The sequence below is a fragment of the Hippocampus bargibanti genome, linkage group LG18 (assembly GCF_051943395.1).
Source record: "Hippocampus bargibanti isolate YZ-2025 linkage group LG18, ASM5194339v1, whole genome shotgun sequence".
In the NCBI taxonomy this organism is placed as follows: domain Eukaryota; kingdom Metazoa; phylum Chordata; class Actinopteri; order Syngnathiformes; family Syngnathidae; genus Hippocampus; species Hippocampus bargibanti.
Genome location: NC_142751.1, coordinates 12,005,232 through 12,029,983, shown reverse-complemented (window position 1 = coordinate 12,029,983; position 24,752 = coordinate 12,005,232). Strand labels below are relative to the sequence as shown.

Here is a 24,752-nt window from a genome sequence, read left to right as displayed (position 1 = left end):
TTCTCGGTAAGGTGGGCGACGACGTCATCTGTTTTCTGTCTTCTTATTCGTTTGTCGTAGCTAAACACGTCTGTAGCATTTTGGATTGAACTGGATTGGATTTACATTTATTAGTCTCGCAGTGGAGAAATTTACATTTCGCAGCAGTAAAGTTATGAAAGTAAGAGGAAAGGAAAGAAAGAAGTAGAAAAATAAATACTGGAGCTGCTGGAAAGGTCGCCACTCTCGCGGTGCCATCTTGAAGTCAAAAGAACAAATAAATAACTAAATATGACAACACAGTTTTTTCATGCATTAATAATAACCTCTGGGAGGTTTTGAAGATGTGTTTTTTTTTTATATATATTTAAACATGGAAAAAATATGTCGATGATTGAAAAATTCCCCTGAAATCGTCTATTTCCCCCCATTTTTGGTTTTAAGTTAAATAAGTGCTGAAGTACGAAGTACTTGTTGGACAAATCAAATATTGGGCATGCAATCCAAATCATTGTTGTAGGCATGAAGAGACCAACAAAATAAAAAATAAAAATTAATCATGAGAGTAAATAAAAAATAAATACACACAAATATCACAAATAAATAAATACATACTTAAGAATGAATACATTCAAATTGATTTCAAATTGCTGCTTTGGACTGCAAATGTCCCCATTGTGGGACGAATAAAGGTTTTCTGATTCTGAAATAAATACATACTAAATAAATAAATACCAAATAACGAATACATGAATAAATAAATCCATGCTAAATAAATAAATACTAAATAAGGAATAAATCAATACATAAACAAATAGTGTTATTTTATTCTACGTAATAAATAACTGTCGCGGCTTGGAATTGAAGCGGATTTACATGGGATAGGAGATGTGAGTCAGTCTGTTTTCGTCGATAGATACCACAGCTTTGTGTTTGCTTTCAACATTTACCTTGTCGCAGACGTGCAAATTTTACCACTGCGTCCCCGATCCACTGGTGAAAAGGACACTTTGATCCTCTCAGAATCAGAAAGGCTTTATTAGTCCCACAATGGGGAAATTTGCATCTAGAACTGTTTCATACAACAGAGAGGCTGCAGAAAGTGCTTAAGATTGAATGACTCTCTGTGTCTTTTGTTTTGTGTCACAATATTTGTCATTGTGTTTCTTTTTAGTTGCCGTTTTGACTTAAATATGGCACTGCAAGGGTTTTTTTTTTTAGGGTAGGGTAGGTATGTATGGATTCTGCCCTTCCAGTGATTGTCCAGGCGACCCCACCCATACATTTGCAAACCACCGGTCATAGGAACAAATGAAACGTGTAAATCACGGCACCGTTCTCGTCGAAATTGCCCTTGACAATACACAAAACGAGCATCTCGTGAGGCTATAACGATGATTTCCATGGCACTTTTTCCCTGCTGTTTTCTCTTCGTCATTTCTGCCCGCAGCTCACTTGCCGCACCGCATGGCGTGACGCTCAATCTGATGCACTTTGCACGGGAAATTAATTCCATTATTAAACACGCTGCACTTCAGAAATTTCAATTAGCGACGTCAGCTTGAGGAAGAGAAAAATCCTCACCCCCCCCCCCCCCCTCCACCCCCAACCATCTCCACTCTTATGCATGAATATTGTATTAGACCAACACGCGTCACCGCAAAAGTCAAGTGTGCAAGGTGGTGGTGGTGGGGTGTCCATTTCTAAACGTGCCTCATTGCAGGCAGATGGCCACAGACAACAAAGTCCGCTGATGAGGACTACTTATGCAGTGACCAAGAAACTGAAATGTATTTAAGTGGTCAAAAGTATTGCCGCGGAGAGCTCGAACACAATTTGGTTAATGGCGTAATGAATGTTGGAAGCAAACATCAGTGGGCTGCTCACATACACCCGAATTAACACCGCTGACCCGTGTGCTTGTTAGGAGCAGTGATTTGCACCAGCAGGGATTTATTTATTTATTTCTGGGAGAAGCCAAAGAAATACAGTGATACCTCGGCTTGCGAACGCTTTAGCTAACGAACCTTTCGGTATATGAACATTAAATTTGCGAGAATATCATCTTGGCATACAAACTAGTTTTCGGGAAACACGCAGAGCGCTACAATGGCTGACGGACTAGTTTTCGGCGGAAGAATACCAAACCACACGGCCGAACAGCGCTACCGTGGCTCCCGGACTACTTTTCCACACACCCTTTCTCTGAGTGCAGACATGGTTTCTTATCAAATGATACTTTTTGCTTTTTTGGGGACCGAAAAAGACCCCACCACAGGCTCGTGTTCAGCCGAAAAGGACACAAAACAAAATTGCCGTCGAGCAGAAGAAGGAGATCATCGAGAAACACGAACGAGGTGTGCGTTTGTGTGACCTAGCATCCTAGTACCAGTATGCGAAGTCGACCATTGCTACGTGTGGCTAAGGGTGTTTCTCTGTCGTCTAAGCAACGGTCTCAGGGAATAGAAGGGGTTGAAAAACTTCTGTTGATTTGGATTAATGAAAAGCAGCTAGCAGGGGACAGCGTGTGAGGGTATTATCGTAGAGAAAGCACGGCGACTACATCAACGACCATCACAAAGGTAAATAAAATGACTTTATTATATAGTACAATTTATTTCTTTAAGTACAATACAATAGCACATTTATTAAACATAGAATAAAGTATATTTTCTGTTGTTTTAAGGCTTATTTAGGAGAAAATTGTTTTATGGGGACCTGAAAATGGATTATTGTCATTTTTAATGGTTTCCTATGTGAAATTAATGTTTGGAAGACACACTTTTCGCCTTACACACGCTTTCTGGTAACCAATTAAGTTCGTAAAATGAGGTATTACTGTATTTATGTCGTTTGGCCCAATTTTCGTGAGAGCAAAGCCAAATTGTAAAAAAAAAAACATTGTAAAAAAACAGTCATGATGCAAGAACATGCTTTATTTCATTTATTTTTTTGACATGGAATAAGGACACTCATTTGCCATTTGCTCATGTTTTTTTGCAGACCCGACCGAACACACTTTCCACGTCCCTCATCGCCACCCTGCCACGAGTCTTTCTGCGAACGAGAAAATGAAGAGAGAGGAAGAAAATATAAAAAAGGTCAAAGCAATTTATATTTGACACCTGGACTTTGATCGCTTTGTCATCGCCTCGGGGGTTGAGCCCGACCGACTCTCTCTCACCGGCGCACGTGCACACATGTCAACTGACGTTTGGAAGAGCAGGTGAGCAAGTCGATGCCATTCAGCCGTAACAAAAAAAGTCATTTAAACCGAAACATAACGAATGAAACTCGCAAGTTGAGGTCTCCCCATACAGTGATACCTCGGTTTTACGAACCCTGTGGCTTACAAAGTTTTCGGTTTACGAACGTTACATTTATGAAAATTTTACCTTGGCATATGAACTATTTTTCGGGATACACGCGGAGCTGCCACAATGAGTGCTGTGTCGTTCGCGAACGAGCCTGTTCTCCTAACAAGAAAATGGTGGCTGATTGTTTTGGCCTCTTCGGTTAAAGCCACGTGATTGGTCAAGAACGCAGCAGTGAGGGGGGGCGGGGGGTTAAACATTAAAGAGACAGGCAGAAGACAGAGAGAGAGTGAGAAAATACACACACACACACATGAAAGGGAGACGACAGAGCTTGAAACAAAAAAACTAAAGTGAAATGGTGGATGCAAAAAGCTATCAACCCAGCTAAACAGAACACAATTGATGAGGAAAAAGGTAAAATTATCACAGAGAAAGCACCTACAAGGGATCATTCCTCAAGATGGTGAAAGAAGAAGGTTACGTTCCTCATCCAGTGTTTAATGCTGATGAAACCAGCCACTCCATTCCATCAAGCCATGAACGACCATCACAAAGGTAAATAAAACAACTTCATTATACAGTACAGTTTATATCTTTAATTATAATACCATAGCACATTTATTATACATAAAATAAGGTATATTTTGTGTACTTTTGCAGGCTTCGAAAATTAGAAAGTTAATTATGTTTTATGGGGGACCCGGGAACGGATTATTCTCATTTTAATGGTTTCCTATGGAAAATTATTTTTTGGGATACCCGCTTTTCGCCTTACACTGTCTGGGAACCGATTAAGTTTGTAAGCCAAAGTATCACTGTATTTCTGCCGACTTCATTAAAATGTCAAGATCGCCGGGTGCAGAAAAAATCAAAGACACGGCGGATCTTCAACAGGCGCGATGTAATAGATGATGTTGTCCATCTGCGGCGTTATTTATTGGCCACATCTGTGCAGCTTCGAAGTGACGTGAAGAAGTGGCAGAAGGGGGGTGTTTGTGCGGGAATGACCAGGAGGCAGGAGCTGCCTTCATGAATACCCATCATGCCATTTCCACTGTGATTTATGGCGGGTTCCGCCAAATAGAATCGAGGGCCGCCAAATGACCTTCACACACACAAACACAGGGGGATTGTGTGACCAAAAAAATGTTCACCGAAGAGGTTAATTATCATCATATGAAATAACCATGTCATTTACAAAAAAACACTCCCGTGTAGTAAACATCTCATCGATATTGTTTAATAATAATAATAATAATAATACATTTCATTTATAAACGCCTTTCAAAACTCTCAATGTTACTTCATAGTCACAGGATCAGTTTTTCTGCGGGTGAGCAGCGGCAGCCACATGCGCCAGTGTTCACTCAACTCAAATGGATAGAAAGCTAGCTAGCTAGCCAAAAGATAGCTAATAGATAGGCAACGAGCTAGACAGCCATATAGCTAATAAATAGCCAGCTACATAACTAGCGAGCCAGACATACAGCTAATATATAGCAAATGGATAGCAAATTGATAGCTTATAACTTTGCTGCTGTGAGATCTAAATTTATCCACTGCAAGACTAATATTAATCCTATCAAAAAACAGTGTTTCAGTCTGAATAATAATAATGATGATAATAATGATATTACATTTCATTTATAAGCGCCTTTCAAAACTCTCATAGACACTTTACATTGAAGCATTAAATGGTGATGCGCAAAGCCCACTGCCGCTTAATATGTATTTTTTTTTAGGTTTTGCTTTGTATGAAAGTTGGTCCATGAACCTGATGCTTTCTGCAGCGATTGATCATTTTTCACTTCACATGAACGATAAAATCAACATTACTTTTTCCGTAGCACATAGGCCTGCATGGCGGCCCGTTACCGACTCGCCACTTTCCGTCGACATCCCCCAGGTTTTTTTTTTTTCTTCATCTGATCTTTATAACTGCATTAAGCAATGCTGGAAATCAGTGCGCCCCATTTGCCGGACCTTTTTACCATAGGCTCTTAACACTCAAGTCCACAGATCATGAACCCAATCAAGCCGGGCAATTTGCGTTCAATTTATTATGCTCTAGTTGCGCCGCCGTTGGTCTGACGCGACACTCCCCCCCCCCCCCCCCCCCCGCCACCGGTGGCACGGCCCGGTCCCACTCAAACACCGACGTCCTTTTTGCGATTGGTCTTTTGATTTATATGAACCATTGCCATCGGGAGTAGCTTTAGACTACACAGAGTACCTGGTGCTACCAGAGGAGAATAATGCACTCGGCCATTATGAACGCCATTGTCAGCTCGCAGCAATAGCACAAAAAAAGGAAGATAAAGTGACTCATTCAAACGGTAGAAATTTGCCGCAAAGCCGCCAAATGGGACGAGAATGATCAATACATCGCATTTGCTCAGGTTTAGAGTCTAAAGGACGATACAGAGGCATCATATAACCATGACTGACTACAGCCAATTTATATGATAATATTTCAGCATGCAAGTGTAAAAATTGTAAAAAAAAACTTAGAACTTCAAAAAATAGTTCTGAAGAGGAAAGCATGCATGTTTGCAATCGATTCAAGAATTTATTTGTGCCATTTTGAGGCAACATTGGGGAAAATCTCTCACCCAAAAAAAGAGGCACAAAATGGCGACCTCCTGTGGCCACCTCTGTTTACACAGGCTGATAAATTCCTTATATGGCGCTTGACGCCCTCTTCTGGCCTTCTGGCGGCTTTTGGGTGCAACACAAGGTCCCCAGACCAAACAAGTACAGCAAACTACATTGATGTGATGGAAGGGCCGCTACAATGCGTCTTTTTTTACGGTCAAGGGGGTTCCTTTAGTGACGTCACGTACGGACTCGTCACCAACTCAAAAACAAGACTTCCTGAATATTCAGCGCGAGTTTTAAAATGTAAAATATAGCTATATGCGGTGGAATCTTTGTAAAATACGCTCAGTAGAAATCATTTGAAGCCATTTTACAAATTATGAAAAATGAAACTTGTCAAAAGTTGAGACAAAAGCAAGATGTCTCCGTTGATGATAACTGCCTCTCCCTGTGTGCATGTGTGTGTGAGTGTGTGTGTGTGTGTGTGTGTGTGTGTCGTATATGTGACCTCCCCGAAGGAGAAATAGGTCGACACTTCTTAGAAGCTGCCGTCGGGTCGTATTTGAACAGCCTCCTTGCTTTGATAAATTGCGTCTCTCACTATTCTCAAAGTCTCTTGTCTACTAAAGGGTTCATTTTTTTTTCTTTCGCTTGACAACATCCTTGTAATGCTAACAACCCACAAGGGGTCTCATTTGCATAGTATCCTTCCATGAAGTCCTCTGAGGTATTCACCAGCAAGCCACTGTCAGTCCAGTCACTCCACATCTTTAAAAAGGCAATAAACCGAATTCGGTATCTCGGAATGATTTGTTTAAAGCAGTGGTGTCAAACATACGGCCCGCGGGCCGAAACCGGCCCGCAAGGAGGTTTGATCAGGCCCGCAGGATAATTTAAAAGTGGAAAAAAATGCACAAACGACATGGAATTCGTATTTTTACTGAAGTGCAATTCAAGGATCGTCCACTAGGGGACTGAGTGGTGCTGTTTCGATCAACGTAGAAGAAAACAGCTGTGTTCTTTTTTTTTTTCAATCATGATTTCAACACCTTCATTAGCCAAAATGTCATTATCCAAGCGGAGAAAAGTAGATAAGCAGTGTAGAATTTTCAATGAAAAATGGACCACATCATATTTTTTTACAGAGATCCATTCATGGGAAACGTTTGTGCTTGGTGTGTTTTCAACAAGTTTAGGCATTTTGGTTATTTATAGTATTTATGGTATAATTTTGATGGTCCGGCGCACTTGACATCTACCGAGGCCATATGTGGCCCACGATGTGAAATGAGTTTGACACCCCTGGTCTAAAGCGTTTGAGGGCTCAATAGACAGAAGGACGAAAATGCCTGCCTTTAAATCCTTTCACCTGAACCTGTGACTTGAATAAGCGTGATAAACGGATTAGCCGCGTACAAAGAAAGACTAACAGTCGTCTTTTATAGCGTGTCAATTCACCACCTGAAGCCGGCGGCGCAAAGAGAAAAAAAAAAGAGGATTCCGACGTAAAACGCGGCAGACTTGTCTGCGTTGTAATTCCTCTCCTTCAAATCATAAATACAAGCAAAAAAAAAAAATTAAAGTGAGGAATGATATGAGGTCCCAAAGTCATCCGTCAGACTGACAGCCTCAAAATGGAACAATAGTGGCGTCTCCTCCCCACCTGGGCCACACGCTGCGTTACTTAAATAACTCTTGTATTCATGAGATTGCTTTGCAAACGGCGATGACGCCGTATGGCACTGGTGTCAAAGTCAAGGCCCGCGGGCCAAATGCGGCCCGCCACATCATTTTTTTTTCGGCCCGCAAAATCAAATCAAACTTGTTAAATTCCATGATGATTGCTAAAATCTGAGTCAAAATTTCATATTTTTGGATGTCAACCACAATAAAAGTCATTATTCTTGACTTCAGATTTAAAAACGAGTTATTCATTAATTTGCTGTGTGCTCTATATGTAATATTTGAAGGAATTTAAACATTCTAATGGGTTCCCCAAATTCATAACGGCCCTCGAGAGGAAACCATAACTACAATGTGGGCCGCGGCAAAAAATGACTTTGACACCACTGCCGTACGGCAATCGGACGAAACGCCAAGATGGCGAGCTAAATGTTACGGCTAGCAAGATGGAGCGGTTGCATGATTAATCTCTCGATGCAGGGAGGAGTTTCAAAAGAACTTTTATCAGTAAAAGGTTACATCGTGGTCTCCTTGCCCACATATGAGAGCATCAGAAAAGCCAGTTTAAAATAATAGCCTCTAAAATTATATGAAAAATAATTTTGAAATCCAGTGCTACCTTGATAAATTTTGATATTTCAAAGGCAGAGTGTAGACTGCAAGGTTAAAATATCCCATCAGTCAGGTTCCACAAATAACCCGCTCAAGCCATCTGTACACTTGATGCAAAAAGCTATCAACCCAGCTAAACAGAACACAATTGATGAGGAACTAGGTAAAATGATCGTAGAGAAAGCACCCACAAGGATCATTCCTCAAGATGGTGAAAGAAGGCTATCTTCCTCATCAAGTGTTTAAGCGTTTAGTGCCACTCCATTCCATCAAGCCATCAATGACCATCACAAAGGTAAATAAAACGACTATGATACAGTACAGATTATTTCTTTAATCATAATACCACAGCACATTTATTATACATAAAATAAAGTATATTTTGTGTAGTTTTAAGGCTTAGAAAATTATGTTTTATGGGGAGCTGGGAACAGATTATTCTCATTTTAATGGTTTCCTATGGGAAATTAATTTTCGGGATACACACTTTTCGCCTTACACACTCTGTCTGGGAACCAATTAAGTTCAGAAGCCAAGGTATCTCTGTATACTCAAGAGTACACGTTGCGAAATAGCAAATTTTAAATGAGGAAAGGTAATGAATCTTTCGTCTTTTCCCAACGCTAATCACCTGTCAGTCCCGTGTCGACGCTCGTCTTGTCCTGCCCAAAGTAACATTGCTCGTACATTACGCTGCTTATTAATTCATTCCAGGACAGCATTAATGGGATGCGACGCTCCATCAGGTTCTTGTCTTTCTAATTGTCACCCCCTAAGGCTCCGTCGTTTGTCAAGCGCCCCCCCCCCCAACTGTCTGTCGTTTCTTTTAACTCATTCACTGCCAGATAATGTGGAAAAATGTGTTCACTCCAGTGCTGGTTTTTTTTTTGTTATTTTCACTAAAATTACAGGACCTACAGAATATTGAGTTTTAAGACTACAAAAACATTTAATTCAGCGTAAGAAACATAAAACGTCAACTTTTTTAACATGATTTTTTTCATTAATATTTTTTTAAACAATCAAACTTAAAAACTGCAGTCGAAATTCAAACCCAGAAATCGCAAAACCGTTACTCGGATCGCTAACCGCTCAGTCCACCTGCAATAAATCACCCGGGATAAATTTAAAACAGACGCGCCGACCACCGAGCAAATTGAAATGCGCCGAGTACATGCAGCTGTCAAAGAAACGGTCGCACACAAGCGCTGACGTTCATTTTTACCATTGCAGATATAAACGCACGTTATGTCAATTTCGACACATCGCGCCGACGCTCATGTGCGCCCGACCGTAAGTCGCGCTGCATTACTGCGAGGAAGCGAGACCCATCTGGTCGCTATGCAAGTGTAGCACTCAGCGGACCCTGATTTCATTATCTCAGTGTGTTCCCCGTGACCTGTAGAAAAAAAAAGACATCTGATTTACCTCAAGATCAATTTGTATGGAAATCAGAACGTAACCGCAGGGCAATAGAGGTGTGGCACAACAAAAACATTTTTTTGGGGAGTAGGGGGGGTGAAACAGGGGTGGCTTAGCTAACTTAGCGAGTTTGTCCTCTGAGAGGCCCTAATGGAGCCCATTTTCAAATGATGGGACCCTTCCGAGCACTGGACCTGCCCAACACCATATGTTCCACTCAGTTTTTGGTGCTAGCATGTTTGGTGCTAGCATTCGCGTTTCACCACTAGGAGTCCAATAAAAGATGATTAGGAGGCTTATCTCGATACATTCACTGCGATACGATTGAAGTAAGACTTATCTTGTCATGACTCCATTCAGATTTTCTTGATTTTTTTTAGTCTGCTTGCCGCTGTGGAGCGTCAAGAATTTATAGTCACGTTTAGCTTACAGCCTCGTACGCCATTCTCAGCGGACACTCTATTTTAATTCAGTAACAAACAATGTTTGGATGTTAATCACTAAAATCTGGCATAAAACGGAGATGGCTATTTATGAACGTGTACAATTTAGCGGTGATCCATATCAAGATAAGTGGACTGGCTTTCTAATGTCGCGTTTGTCTTCATTGCCGCAAGTAGATGGCCGCACAGACTTCTGGACAATCTACTTAAAGCCTGCGGTAATGTAAATAAATAGTTGTTGATGTGATTTGCTGTGGCAGTTTTCTTTTTTTTTTTGCCTGGGACACAGTTTACTCGGCTGGTCAGGGACGTTCATCTGCATTTACTTATAAATACTGAAGATGGTCAACTCTTAACTACACATTATGCACCTTAAAAAACAACTAGAGCTGAAGCGAAGTGTTGAGCGCAAAAAAATCAAACTTAAAAACTAAATCTAACTAGCTAACATGCTAACCTGCCAAATAAAGAAACAGATAAATAAGTAAATAAATACACAAACAAACAAACTGATAAATAAATACATACATACATACATACATACATACATACATACATAACTAAATAAATGCACAAACAAGCAAATAAATAAATAAATAAATGAATAAATACCCGAATAAATACATACATAAATATTCAATCCGAAAAAATATCAATATACATATCGATATAATGTTTGCATGTAAATAAATATATATAATATCGATATATCCGACATATATTTACATACATAAATAAACACATAAATACACAAATACATAAACAAATACATAAATACACACACAAACAGTCAAAAAAGGTTCTTATCCCGTGACTGTAATGTTACCTTGAGAGTTTTGAAAGCTGCTTAGAACTAAAAGTTATTATTTTTATAAATAAATAAATACATAAATAACTATATATAACCTAAAAACAATATAGATGGCAATATGTTGCACATACAATGTTTCACATTCTATGTTAGCATAAAGCTAACAACAGTGTCCCTAAAACTGACCCTTGGTGAACACCATAGCACTTTCGGGCAGAGTGGGAATAAAAAAAAGTGACAAAGGCAGTTTGCGGTCTTTGTGGAAAAAAAACGTATGTATTTTTATTATTTATTCGTTTAATTATATATATATGTATTTATTTAAAATTTCCACTCCTGTGCCACAGATGCAAATTGTACACCCTACAATGTTAATTATAGTCACTTTAAAACACTATTCATTTATTCACCTATTCAGTTAGCGATTTATTCATTCATTCACTTATTCATTTATTTACTTATTTTTATTTACTTATTTATTTAAATATTTATTTAGCTAGTGACTTATTTAGCTAGTGACTTATTTATTTATTTAAATGTGCACATACACACACTCACACCTTCACCTACAAAGTATATATGACGGTCGTTTGTTCAATTATCCAAGCCAGCAAATCCCAATTTTCTCTTCTCAGGGCCACGGGCGTCTAATAAAGGTTCCATCTATTATTAAATAGCTCCATTATCTCGGCATGACACTGATGGTGGACATCACCAGAGAATCACAAGCCAACCACAGTGTGGCTTGGTGTCACGAGAAGGGACAAGGACGGAATTGCTATTATTTACGCTTCAGGATTCATGGTAAACCAGATTTTGAAGTGATTGTTATTTGGAGTTTTTGTAGTGTCCGGGCAAGTTCAAATTGGTCTTCTTAGATTAATTTTAAAGGATAACCGACACCATTTTTTGGTTTCCTAACTGTCCAAAATCTGCCACAAATCAGCTCGAAACTAGGGATTTTCAGAAAGTCCCGCCCCCAGTTCGTGACATCACGCCAGGACGTCTTGCCTTGCTCTAGAATCAAAACAATGGCTTCAGATTCAGAGAAGATGCTTTCTTGTTACTCATCCAGTTATGAATATGATTCAAATAGTTCTGAAGAGCAAAGCATAAATGTTTGCAATCGATTAAAGAAGTCCTCCCGTATCAATTCGAGCCGTCAATGACAGCAATGTAGCGTCCCAGAAAATGCACAAGATGGCGCCCATGCTCCGTTGGAAATGGGCTGATTTGTCTGCTGGGAATTTGTGTCAACTAGTATCAAATAGTAGTCTTGGTGCAACACACAACGATTCACCATTGCGTTATTTCTGTATTTTCCTTCTAATTTCGCCATCACCAAGTTTTCAGACAAAACAAAGTTCCGCAAAATGCATTGTGTGTCACTTTCTCGGTCAGGGGCGTTCCTTCCGTGACGTCACGTTTGGGATCGTCATCAACTCGAAAACAAGACTTCCTGAATATTCAGTGCGAGTCTTAAAACGTAAAATATAGCTATATGCGGTGGAATCTTTGTAAAATACGCTCCAGTGGAAGCCATTTGAAGTGATTTTACAAAATATGGACACAACTGGTCCAGAGGCGTTGGTTGTCCTTTAAACGCCAAACTCTCCGTTGGTGTGAATGCCGGTGCGACTCACAATTATCGGAATGGACCTGCAGCATCCGCATCGGATGCAAATGAGGAGAATTCGGCTTTAAGGCCTTGACTTGTTCAAATCGAGTGCATCTGCTTCTTTGGAAAATTTCACTGCGTGACGCTGAGCCGCCTAAAGGCCCGTCGCCTCTCGCTATGAGTGCTCAGATCGTAAACGAAGCACGATGAGCACACTGGACCGCCGTGTCCCCTCAGGCCATTTAACTCTTCAGGTAGCGCTCGGCTTCTGGGATAAATGCCCTCGTCTGTGAAGTACACACACTCGATCATTTACGCACACACACACATTTTGCGATGGAGCTGAGAGCTGATGATGACCTATTTCACTTTATACCTCCCATAAATTACGCCATTAAAACCTCTTTAAAGGCCGAGAGGATTCAACATCTGCTCCTCAAGGCTGCCAGAGCGCGCCGTCTTCGGCCCATCAGACAACAGCGACCGAGCGTATATACAGTATGCGCGTGCGTTTCCGCGTTTATTATCCGCTCGCTGCTCAGGAGAATGGACGCCGTGAGCCGTGCGGTGTGTGATAGACTGGTAAAAGTTCCCTAGGAAGAAAAAAAAAATGAAATGAAATGAATGGATACTATTAAAGCGAAGCAACTCAGTCCAACCACGAGGGATTGGGTCTGTTATGAAACATAAAAGTCCCACAGTGGAACGTTACCTATTGAAACCCACTCAGATGTAAAACTAAAATATGACGTCCACCGCAGTAAGGATGTAAACGGAGGTTGAGTGTTTTCTCTCCTCCATGATGCGCCTTTCACATACTATAGATTATTATTCTGGACCTAATTGAACTTTTGCTATTATGGGACCGAAAAAGACCCCATCACAGGCTCGTGTTAAACCCAAGAGGACCCAAAAGAAAATGACAGTCGAGTAGAAGAAGGAGATCATCGAAAAACACGAACGAGGTGTGCGTTTGTGTGACTTAGCATCCCAGTACCAGTATGCTAAGGCGACCATTGCTACGTGTGGTTAAGGGTGCTTCCGTCTCGTATAAGCAACGGTCTCAGGCAATGAAAGAGGTTGAAAAACTTATGTTGATTTGGATTAATGAAAAGCAGCTAGCAGGGGACAGTGTGAGTGAGGGTATTATCACCGAGAAAGCACAGTAACTTCACTCAAGAGGCAACTACATCAACAACCATCACAAAGGTAAATAAAATGACTTTATTATACAGTACGGTTTTATTTCTTTAATTACAATACAATAGCACATTTATTATACATAAAACAAGCTATATTTTGTGTAGTTTTAAGGCTTATTTAGGAGAAAATTATGTTTCCTGGGGAACTGGGAACGGATTATTCTTATTTTTAATGGTTTCTTATGGGAAATAAATGTTTCACCTTACACCCACTTTCTGGGAACCAATTAAGTTTGTAAGCCGATGTATCACTGTATTTATCTTCATTTATCTATGATTTATTTATTTATGTAAATATCTATGTATTTATTTTCATTGCCAAAGACAAGTACAGCATTTTAATGGGCGGTACAAATAAGCTCGTGAGTGACATTTGTCTTTTGGGTCAGGCTGTGCTTTCTCGACTTTAAATATCAGCGTGGATCATCTCGTCTGCGGCATCTGAGAAAATCACAGGCGACGTGAACTGACATTTATCTTGAACTGAAGAGCAACCTTTATAAGTTATGAGGGCCTGTCTGTTTAAATGTCTTAACATCAAAGTTCATTCAAGGCACTTTCATTGGCCTCAATGAGAGGGTGCTAATTTAATCAAAACAAATAACACACATTTGTACCCCACCATTGTACTGCCAAGTGCTTCTTTCTCCCCATAGGCATCATGAATTGTATTTTCACCCTTGGAGGCAGCACTTCTTCACCAAATAGTCAATGTAGTCGATACTGACAGTGTAACTTAAATCGTAAGACCAATGTAAAATGCAATTACCGTATTTTCTGGTGTATAAGGCGCACCCAAAAGCCTTTATTTTCTTTTATCCCGAATCTTTACTGTAGCGCCTTATAATGTGGTGTCCCTTATATTTGGAAATGTATCCATTTCTATACAGTGATACCTTGGCTTACAAACTTCATTGGTGCCCAGAGAGAGTGTGTAAGGCACAAAGTGTGTATCCCAAAAAATAATTTCACATAGGAAACCATTAAAATGAGAATAATTCGTTCCCATAAAACATAATTTTCTACTTTTTCATTTTCTAAGCCTTAAAACTACACAAAATATACCTTATTTTATGTATACTAAATGTGCTATGGTATTATAATTTAAGAAATAAACTGTACTATATAATAAAGTTGTTTTATTTACCTTTGTGATGGTCGTTGATGGCTTGATGGAATGGAGTGGCCCGTTTCATCAGCATTAAACACTTGAAAACAGTCAGACACCATTTTTTTGTTAGAACGGGCTCGTTCTAACATTGACATAGTGGCAGCTCCGTGTGTATCCTTAAGAATAGTGCGTATGCCAAGGAAAAATTTTCACAAGTGTAACGTTCGTAAACCGAAAACGGCGTAAACCGAGGTATCACTGTATTATATTGTGATAGACTATTGTTGACATTGTCAGAATCACAGCGCGTGAAATGACCTTGACTCTTGTGATTAATGACAAGCGCAGACAAGGATATTACAAGTGCTTATCGTGTCATTAACGGATGTACCCATGAATCATAAAGCACGTTCTTAAATTAGGCGCCATTAATAATTCTGAGATTAGAGGAGAAAGATGCTTTTTGTCCCGTGATTAATGAAATGATCTATGTGCCTTTTGTGCATGAGAACGTGTCGGCAAAGTACTAAGATGTACATTTCTATCTTTTTTTTTTATAGTGACACAAACATGAGTCATGAATCCACCTTTATCAACTACACACTCAATCTTAACTCATTCACTGCCATTCACAAATTTATTCCTGAATTAAAAATATGACGTCGAGCACCCATTTTGTTTTTTTAAGCTACATAAACCAATATATCTGTATTGCATTGTATTTCGGAAAGCTACCCTCATTTCAAGCTCATATTACTCCAAACCCATATAATTTAGGAATTAACGATTTCTTTCTGATGAAAGAAGATAATGTAAGATTTCTTACGCTGCATTGAATGTTTATGTAGTCCTAAAACTCAATATTCTATGGGTCCTGCAATATCAGTGAAAATGACAAAAGCCCTGGCACTGGAGTGGACACATTTTTTTTTGCATATCATCTGGCAGTGAATGAATTAATTGCATGTTAAGAAAATTTTTACATATCTATAAAGTTAAGTACTTATAACAGATGGGCTATAAAACACACTGTAAAATAATATGCATGCTATAAATGTTTCATAGTTGTGCTTATAAACCGCTTGTTTGTTTTTCGATTGCGTCACATCTGCCAAAAAACAATATATGGCGCAAACGGCTTATAAATAGTTTTTTATAATTGGAAGAAACATAGTTATTTTGAAGTTCTACGTGGGCTTCTGGTGCATTATGTCATTTTAAACAAAAGTCAATAGTTATTTGGCAAAATCACATTTGGATGAATACAAATCAAGCAAGTAAATGAGACTTACTTTAAGTGACTTGTGTGCAGCGTCTGGCCAAGCCCGGTTTGCCGGCTGGCGCTCTTGAGGAAGTGAGCGCCACTGAGGAAGCGGCAGACTGGAGCTGTACACTCCAATGCGTCCGCCTGCTGAGGGCAGCTGACGCCGGCCGCTGCGAAGACCAGACAAATGGCGGTTGAAACGTTGTGACGAGGTGATGCCACCCACCCCCCCCAAGCCACTTTCTGGCTAGGCGTCTTACCTGTCCCTCAACCGCCTCGAGCACGGTTTACTGCTCTCTTGGCAACGTCCTCCCCGGTAAATGCGCTTCGTTGCACATAGACAAAAGGAGGCATCGCCTCAAATCAAACTACAGTGATACCTCGGTTTACGAACCCCTTGGCTGACGAACGTTTCGGTTTACGAACGTTACATTTTTGAAAAATTTACCCTGGCATACAAACTATTTTTCGGGATACACACGGAGCTGCCCCAATGAGTTATGTGTCGTTCACGAACGAGCTCATTCTCCTTACAAGAAAATGGCAGCCGACTGTTTTGGTCCTCTATTCCCCGCCCCCTGTCTTCGGTTAAAGCCACATGATTGGTCAAGAACGCAGCAGTGAGTGGGGGAGAGTTTAAACATTAAAGAGACAGGCAGACGACACAGAGAGAGTGACAAAATGATAGAAAACAGTGAAATTTGGACTTGTTTCAACTGTGATGGTTCAAAAGCAGAGTGTAGACTGCAAGGTTACAAATATCCCATCAAGCAGGCTCCACAAATAACCCTCACAAGCCATCTGTACACTTGATGCAAAAGGCTAAACAGAACACAATTGATGAGGAACAAGGTAAAATTATCGCAGAGAAAGCACCTCCAAGGGATCGTTCCTCAAGATGGTGAAAGAAGGTTACGTTCCTCATCAAGTGTTTAATGCTGATGAAACCGGCCACTCCATTCCATCAAGCCATCAATGACCATCACAAAGGTAAATAAAATTACTGTATTATACAGTACATTTTATTTCTTTAATTATAATACCATAGCGCATTTATTTTAGATAAAATAAGGTATATTTTGTGTAGTTTTAAGGCTTACAAAATAAAGTAGAACATTGTTTTATGGGGACCTGGGAACGGATTATTCTCATTTTAATGATTTCCTATGGGAAATTAATTTTTGGGATACACACTTTTCACCTTAAACACTCTGTCTGGGAACCAATTAAGTTCGTAAGCCAAGGTATCACTGTATTCTACTTGTTTTTTTTTTTCTCTCCCAATATCTGGACTTACACTCAAGTACAACATGTCATCACTTTTACGACCTCCGCCAAAACAAACAACAATTTAGCAAGCAGCCAACGGCTGTGACCGAGCACATGTTCCCAGAGCGTGTATTGATCGTATCCTTTGACCCGGAGTGTGGCCTCCGTTGAGTTTTCAAACTGTGCCGCACCCTCTGGAACGGATTACGGGACAGCAGGTCTAACAGCTTGGGGTGGTGCCACCCTGCATGGCTGCCATCCTGCCTTCAGCCATGCAGATGCCGCCTCACTTGGCGGGTGCTGGGAAGGAGCTGTGATGGGCTTGTACATCCCAAGTTTGGAAACAGCACGGCTCTCGTATTATCTTCATCCTCCGAGGGGGAAAAAAATGAACAGAAATCATCGCGTATTTAACTCATTCACTGCCGGCGATGTTAAAAAAAAAAAATGTATTCACTCCAGTGCCAGGGTTTTTGTCATTTTCACTCGAATTGCAGGACCCAGAGAATATTGAGTTTTAGGATTACATGAACATTCAATTCAGCGTAGGAAAACTTAGACTGTCTTCTTTCATCACAAAAGAAAATACAGTAAAGTCTCGTTATATCGATATCGGATACATCGATAGTCCCGGTTATATCGATACTATTTCTATGCACGCACGGGGAAAATTACATGCAAACAGGGTCGGATATATCGATAGTCCCGGTTATATCGATATTTTTTCGGACTCCCTTGAATATCGATATAACGAGACTTTACTGTAGTTAATTCCGAACTTATATGGGTCTGGAGTTATCTGATCTTGAAATGGGGGTGGCTGTCCAAAATACAATACAATACAATCCATACAATACAATACAATACATTTTGATTTATATAGCGCTTTAACAACAGCTGAAGCTGTAGCAAAGCGCTAACATGGTGCTTTTCTACTATCTTGTTGACTGCTTTATTATCCTGTCCCGACCTACACAAATATAGACACAAGTAGTTTTGGTTCCAAATTGTGCCATGGTGAGCTAACTGGTGGAAACCGTACCTCTCGGCTGAGTTTTCAGCTTGATGACGTATGACACCCAAACAAGTCGAGCGGCATCCCTGCTTTGATACTTCCCCACAGGAGTCTGCTAATGATGACTTTGCCTTGAAGGTCACCTTGAGATTTTTTTTTTTTTTTTTTTTTTTTTTTTTTACCGGCACTTCTTCAACCAGCATGAAATCCATCACCTGGCAATGCCATAGTAATGGACTCATTTTTTTTTCTCCCTAGTTGTCGGGGAGGCTCACGAGGGACTCTGTCGTGGTTCTGGTGCTGTGAATTATTGACCTGTGCCAGAGGGGAAGGTAGAGGTCAGCGAGGCCAATGACAAAATCAAGCCTTGGATCGAAGGTACGGGTACACAGAACATTCAAGGGGGACATGGTGATCATTCAAAGGCTTTTCACTCATTCACTGCCATTCACAAATTGAAAATATGACATAGAGCGCCATTCCCAAATTTGTTCAGGTTTTGTTTTGTTCATCCTTGGGTGCTGATAAAGCGCTTGCCATGGCCTCTGGCAATGTTTTTCTTTTCACAGGGGGGGCAGCATTTCCCTTTTTACATGTTAGCGTTTTGTTCCAGCTTCAGCTGTTGTTAAAGTGCTACAGTATATACACTAATATGTATGTGTTATATTTTGGACAGCTGCCCCCATTTCAAGCTCTGATAACTCCAGACACATAACTTAGGCATTAACTTTTTTTTCCTGATGAAACAACAGGTTTATAACACTGTATTGAAAGTTTATGTAGTCCTAAAACACAATATTCTGTGGGTCCTGGAATTCAAGCGACAATGCCAAATACCCTGGCAATGTCCCTGATCCACTGCTGAAAAGGACGCTTTGATCCTCTTTCATCTAGAACTGCTTCATGTCACAAAGAGGGTACAAAAAGTGCAGAAGAATGAATGACTATATGTCTTTGTGTTGTCATATTATTTATTTAGTTTGTTGTTGTTTTTACTTTATGTAACTTCCGGGTTGAGTGAACGCTGGCGTGTGTGGCTGCCGCTGCTCACCCGTAGAAAAAAAAAACATCCTGTGACTGTAAAGTGTCCTTGAGAGTTTTAAAAGGCGCTTATAAATGAAATGTCTTATAATAATAATAATAATAATAATTATTATTATTATTATTATTATTATTATAGAGAATAAAGAATATATCTCTGTGAGTGTCATAGGTCTGCATGTCTTGCAACACAGTTGGTGTTCAAATGTCCATTATGTTAATGTTAGCACTTCTATGGTGTTTTTGTATTGTTTGTTCGTATTATACAAGCAGCAGCTTAAATTGTGCAGCGCAAATACAGATACCTGAGAAATGTACTTGAATACCGTAACAAAGTATTATTACCGGAAACAGTCTTAATTTATTTGGCCGACAACTTGCTAAAAGATGAATTAACCATTCCGCATATTTGGCTCGTTGCGATGGTCGCTATTATTTTCTTTTAGCAAAAATCCCCTGAGCGCTTGTGTTTATTTTAGCTGCCATTTTCTCCTGCCAAGCAGCATCGCTTCACATTTTTAACCACATTACGCAATATTTTGGCAACACCATTGAACGTAATCTTTATCTTTTTCATGCTGTGCTGTTGTTGGAGCTGTTAAAAATCAGAAAAGCAAAATTGGCAGATGCTGTGCGAGTTACATTTTCACACCAGGCTAGCAAGACAATGTTATTTTGTGGTGCGTATTAGCATGCAGCTGTTTTTTTTCCCCTCTGACCTAGATGTCAGGTCACAAGAAAAAAAAAACTGTAAAATTTGTCAACTGGACAGTTCCTGTTTAACAAAGACATTTGCATATGCGGCGTTGCTTTCAAGTGCAGTCCGAAATTATAGCTTTCCCTTCACAGAGCATTTTTTTTCTAAAATGCCATTCCATGTATCGCTTAAATTTTCAATCCGTCCAGACTCAGGTGCTCGTGTGAGAAATATGGGCCATAACTGCTTGGGTTTCCATGGCAACAACAGTCTTGAATGCCCACAAGCGGGTGACAAATGCATCCAATATGCTTCAGCATCTCCCAACGTGTAAAAAACCCAGAGTGTCCGCTCTGTGTTTCGATCTCAATCGATGATCAATAGTTATAGTCGTCATTTTCATACACCCGTGTTGCGTATTTGCTGAAAATGAGAGATACAGTGATACCTCAGTTTACGAACCCCTTAGCCTACAAACTTTTCGGTTTACGAACGTTATATTTATGAAGATTTTACCTTGGCATACAAACTATTTTTCGGGAAACACACAGAGCTGCCACAATGAGTGATGTGTCGTTCGCGAACGAGCACGTTCTCCTAAAAGAAAATGGCAGCCGGATTGTTTTGGTCCTGTATTCCCCGCCCCCAGTTGTTGGTTAAAGCCACGTGATTGGTTAAGAACGCAGCAGTGGAGGGAGGTGGTTTAAACATTAAAGCGACAGGCAGACGACAGTGACAGAGTTTCAACTTTGATAGTTCATAGTTAATGCTGATGAAAGCGACCACTCCATTCCATCAAGCCATCAACCACCGTCACAAAGGTAAATAAAATGAGTTTATTATACAGTACAGTTTATTTCTTTAATTATAAAACCATAGGACATTTATTATCCATAAAATAAGGTATATTTTCTCTAGTCTTAAGGCTTAGAAAGTAGAAAATTATGTTTTATGGGCACCTGGGAACGGATTATTCTCATTTTAATGGTTTTCTATGGGAAATTAATTTTTGGGATACACACTTTTCGTTTTAGCCAGAGTTCGAAGCAGTGCTTTATCGGCACAGAAAAAAACAAAACCCGAACACATTAGGTAATAGCCCTCCACTTCATGCTTTTTAATTCTAAAATAAATTCGGGAATGGCAGTGAGTTAAAAGTCACGAACTGCCACATCAGAGAAATGTCATCACTTCATACATCTTATCCACCCTCCACAATAACACTTTATCTTCACTGTGCGGACATACACACACACACAAAACCCGAGAAGCACATAGTTGTTGTTTTTTTTCTTACGAAATGACCGTCAATGATGCGCTATCTGCAGTCTCCTGCTAAGCCGCATTAGCTTAGCGCGGACCTCACACTGAGACATCTCCGAGGTTCTCAGCCACATCAGGACTAAAAATTCCAGATAGCGATGAAGCATTAGGCGCTGAGCTTGTACAGATGGAGCTGGCGTACTGTAAAATTGGCTCAATCGGAAGGGATGTGGCTTTATGATCACAATTGGCTTGGCTGGGGGGTTGAGAAAAACAACAAAACAATCCGATTAGGAAGGATTTTGACCCCAGCCGCTGTCTTAGTCTCGTTCCCTGATGAGGTTTGTGAAGCCATTCGAGGGTCCAGCGCTCCGTGGAAGGGATGGAAGTGTGAGGTTGTTGGCGATGGAGACGTTTTCAAGCCTTCCAAGTAGACGAAAGGGCTTGAAAAGTTCACCGGGAAACAACATGACTTAATTTTGGCATTATGAGTTTGAATTGATGCTCATTTCTATTCTGCTGAATCTTTGCGGACATATTTTTTGTGCCATAATTATTCTGTTCATAGTGCTTATGATACAAGTCACCCAAGTTACACGTTTTTGCAATAATCTGAATCTGAAAATTTGGGAGGAATTGCTGCTCCATTTCACGCCAGCATACTTTTCTACAGAATCCACCAAGCACACCGAATTTGCTCTCGTCAAGCTAAACTTACAATTATGCAAAACAGCAGCAGACAATATTTATTAATTAAAAAAAAATTACAAGCACCCGATGCTTAATGCAAGATGTTTTTTTTTAGTACAACATAATTTATTCCCTCAAATTAATAAATAAATAAATAAATACACATGCATACATACACAAATAAATAAAGAAATACATAAATAAATACATATACATACACAAATAAATAAATAAATAAATAAATACATAAATACACCAATAAATAAAGAAATAAATACACAGATACATAAACAAACAATAAACAAAAAAAAAGATGAATAAATAAATGAATAACATATAAGCACATAAACAGCGAAATAAGTAAATGGATAGATCAATAAATACATAATGAAATGTATTATTATTATGATAAATAAATAAATAAATGCATACATAAAAACTCATGGATAAACAAACAAATAAATGTATAAATAAATACATACTTAAGCAAATAAATAAATAAATAAAAGCAAAAGGCTGAACAAAATAGATAAACAACCAAATAAATAGATAAACAAATACATACATAAATACACACAAATAAATAAATAAATATATAAATAAATAAATAAATAAATAAATAAATACACATACATACACAAGTAAATACATAAATAAATACATACATAAATACACAAATAAATAAATACACAGATACATAAACAATAAACAAAAAAAAAAGATGAATAAATAAATGAATAATATATAAGCACATAAACAGCGAAATAAGTAAATGGATAGATCAATAAATACATAATGAAATGTATTATTATTATGATGATAAATAAATAAATAAATAAATGCATACATAAAAACTAATGGATAAACAAACAAATAAATACATAAATAAATACATACTTAAGCATGCAAATAAATAAATAAAAACAAAAGAAGCTGAACAAAATAGATAAACAACCAAATAAATAGATAAACAAATACATACATAAATACACACAAATAAATACACGAATAAATAAATAAATAAATAAATAAATAAATAAATAAATAAATGGGGGAAGAAATTTGGTTTCAAATCTGCGCTTAATGATCACATTTATCTTCTATAACTTTGCAGCGGCCTGAAGCTTTTAAAGCTTTTCTGTTAATGCATACGGATATACGTGCATAACTAAAGTGAGCCAGGGATATGAATAAGTCGTGCGCGTGTGTGCCCGTATATCTCAACAATTTGTTTTTGTTTTTCGGCGTGATTCCCTCTCCCCTCCCACTTTTTCATCTATTAAAAAGATTTACAGAGTGGTAAATGCTTTTATAGAGCTATGGTGGGCAACGCGACGCAATGCATCATCGGATGACTCTTGAGCACTTTGCATGGATTCATACACCTTACCCTCAGCTCGGCTGGGTAAATTATTCCAAATAGTCGCACGCGCAGAAGAAGTCGCCGCTCTGGTGATGGAATGCCTCCAGAGCTGACGCGTCCTTGAGCACGATGTGATTTGTGGCGCCGTCTTATGGCCTTATATCATATTATATCGACTTTTTCTGACGCCGCCACAGTTAAACGCCATCATGCTTTACACATCAGAGATCAGGCAAGCAGTCAGCAGGGAAAACGTTTCGTCACACACAATGCTACCGTTCGGATTGCTTTCACTATTAATCCTCAAATAATTTTCGTTTTGCGTTTTGTGAATTACAAATAACGTATTAATTCCATGGAGTTGTTATGAACTCATTCACTGCCATTCCCTAATTTATTTGGGAATCAAAAAACGTGGTGCGGCATTCCAAAAAAGCGCTAGTCCGACCTCTGGCAATGTTTTTCCCTTCCACCAGGGGATATCATTTGCCTTGTTTTTCATGTTAACACTTGGTTACAGCTTCAGCTGTTTTTAAAGCGATATACAAATCAATATGTACAGTGAGACCTCAACTTACGAACTTAATTGGTTCCCAGACAAGTGTGTAAGGCGAAAAGTGTGTAACTCAAAAAAAAATTCTCATAGGAAACCATTAAAATGGGAATAATCCATTCCCGGGTTTCCATAAAATATACTTTTCAACTAAATAAGCCTTAAAACTACACACAACGTACCTTATTCTATGTATAATAAATGTGCTGTTGTATTGTAATGAAAGAAATACACTCCATTGTATCATAAAGTCACTTTATTTACATTTGTGATGGTCATTTATGGCTTGATGGAATGGCGTTGGAGGTCGAAGGTCAAAGGGAATTGCTGTTTGGAAAGAGAGGCGCATTACATGAGGACTGTAATTAAAGAAATAAACTGTGCTGTAAAATAAAGTTTTATTTACCTTTTTGATGGTCGTTGATGGCTTATGGAAGGAGAGTCACCTTCCATAAGGACTGTTGGTAACTTAACCTCTGGTGCTGTTCGGTCGTGTGCTTCCGCCGAAGATCACTCCGCCAGCCGTGGTGGGTGTGTATTATGAAAATAGTGCTTATTATAAGGTTTAATTTTCAGAAATTTGACGTTTGTAAGACGAAAAGTTTGTAAGATAAGGTGTCTGTAAATTGAGGTCTTACTGTATTGTATTGTATTTTGTACAGCCACCCCCATTTCAAGCTCATATAACTCCAGATCCATATAATTTAGGAATGTATCCTGACCCTAATAAAAAAAAAAAAGTGACTTAAAAACATTGAGACACCATCCTCATTTCCCCGCTTGCCGCCGTCGCCGCTTTCT

General features: G+C 39.2%; 1 protein-coding gene and 1 long non-coding RNA gene across 6 annotated transcripts in view; one reads left to right on the top strand and one right to left on the bottom strand.

Moving 5' to 3' along the window:
- Positions 1-24,752, top strand: part of unc5cb (unc-5 netrin receptor Cb) — a 201,977-nt gene that overhangs the window by 12,559 nt on the left and 164,666 nt on the right. For 4 of the 5 annotated variants that reach the window (XM_089020912.1, XM_089020911.1, XM_089020914.1 and 1 more), the window contains exons 3-5: positions 2,983-3,205; positions 16,109-16,376; positions 18,603-18,722. The gene's annotated coding sequence lies outside the window, so the exon portion shown is untranslated. The remainder of the gene's footprint in view (positions 1-2,982; positions 3,206-16,108; positions 16,377-18,602; positions 18,723-24,752) is intronic. The other variant, XM_089020913.1, reaches the window with a different exon arrangement.
- Positions 2,909-16,356, bottom strand: LOC148884664 (uncharacterized). Its single transcript, XR_016118324.1, has 3 exons — positions 16,321-16,356; positions 16,089-16,230; positions 2,909-3,036 (listed from the first exon to the last, which is right to left on the bottom strand). It is a non-coding gene; the product is annotated as an uncharacterized LOC148884664 (long non-coding RNA).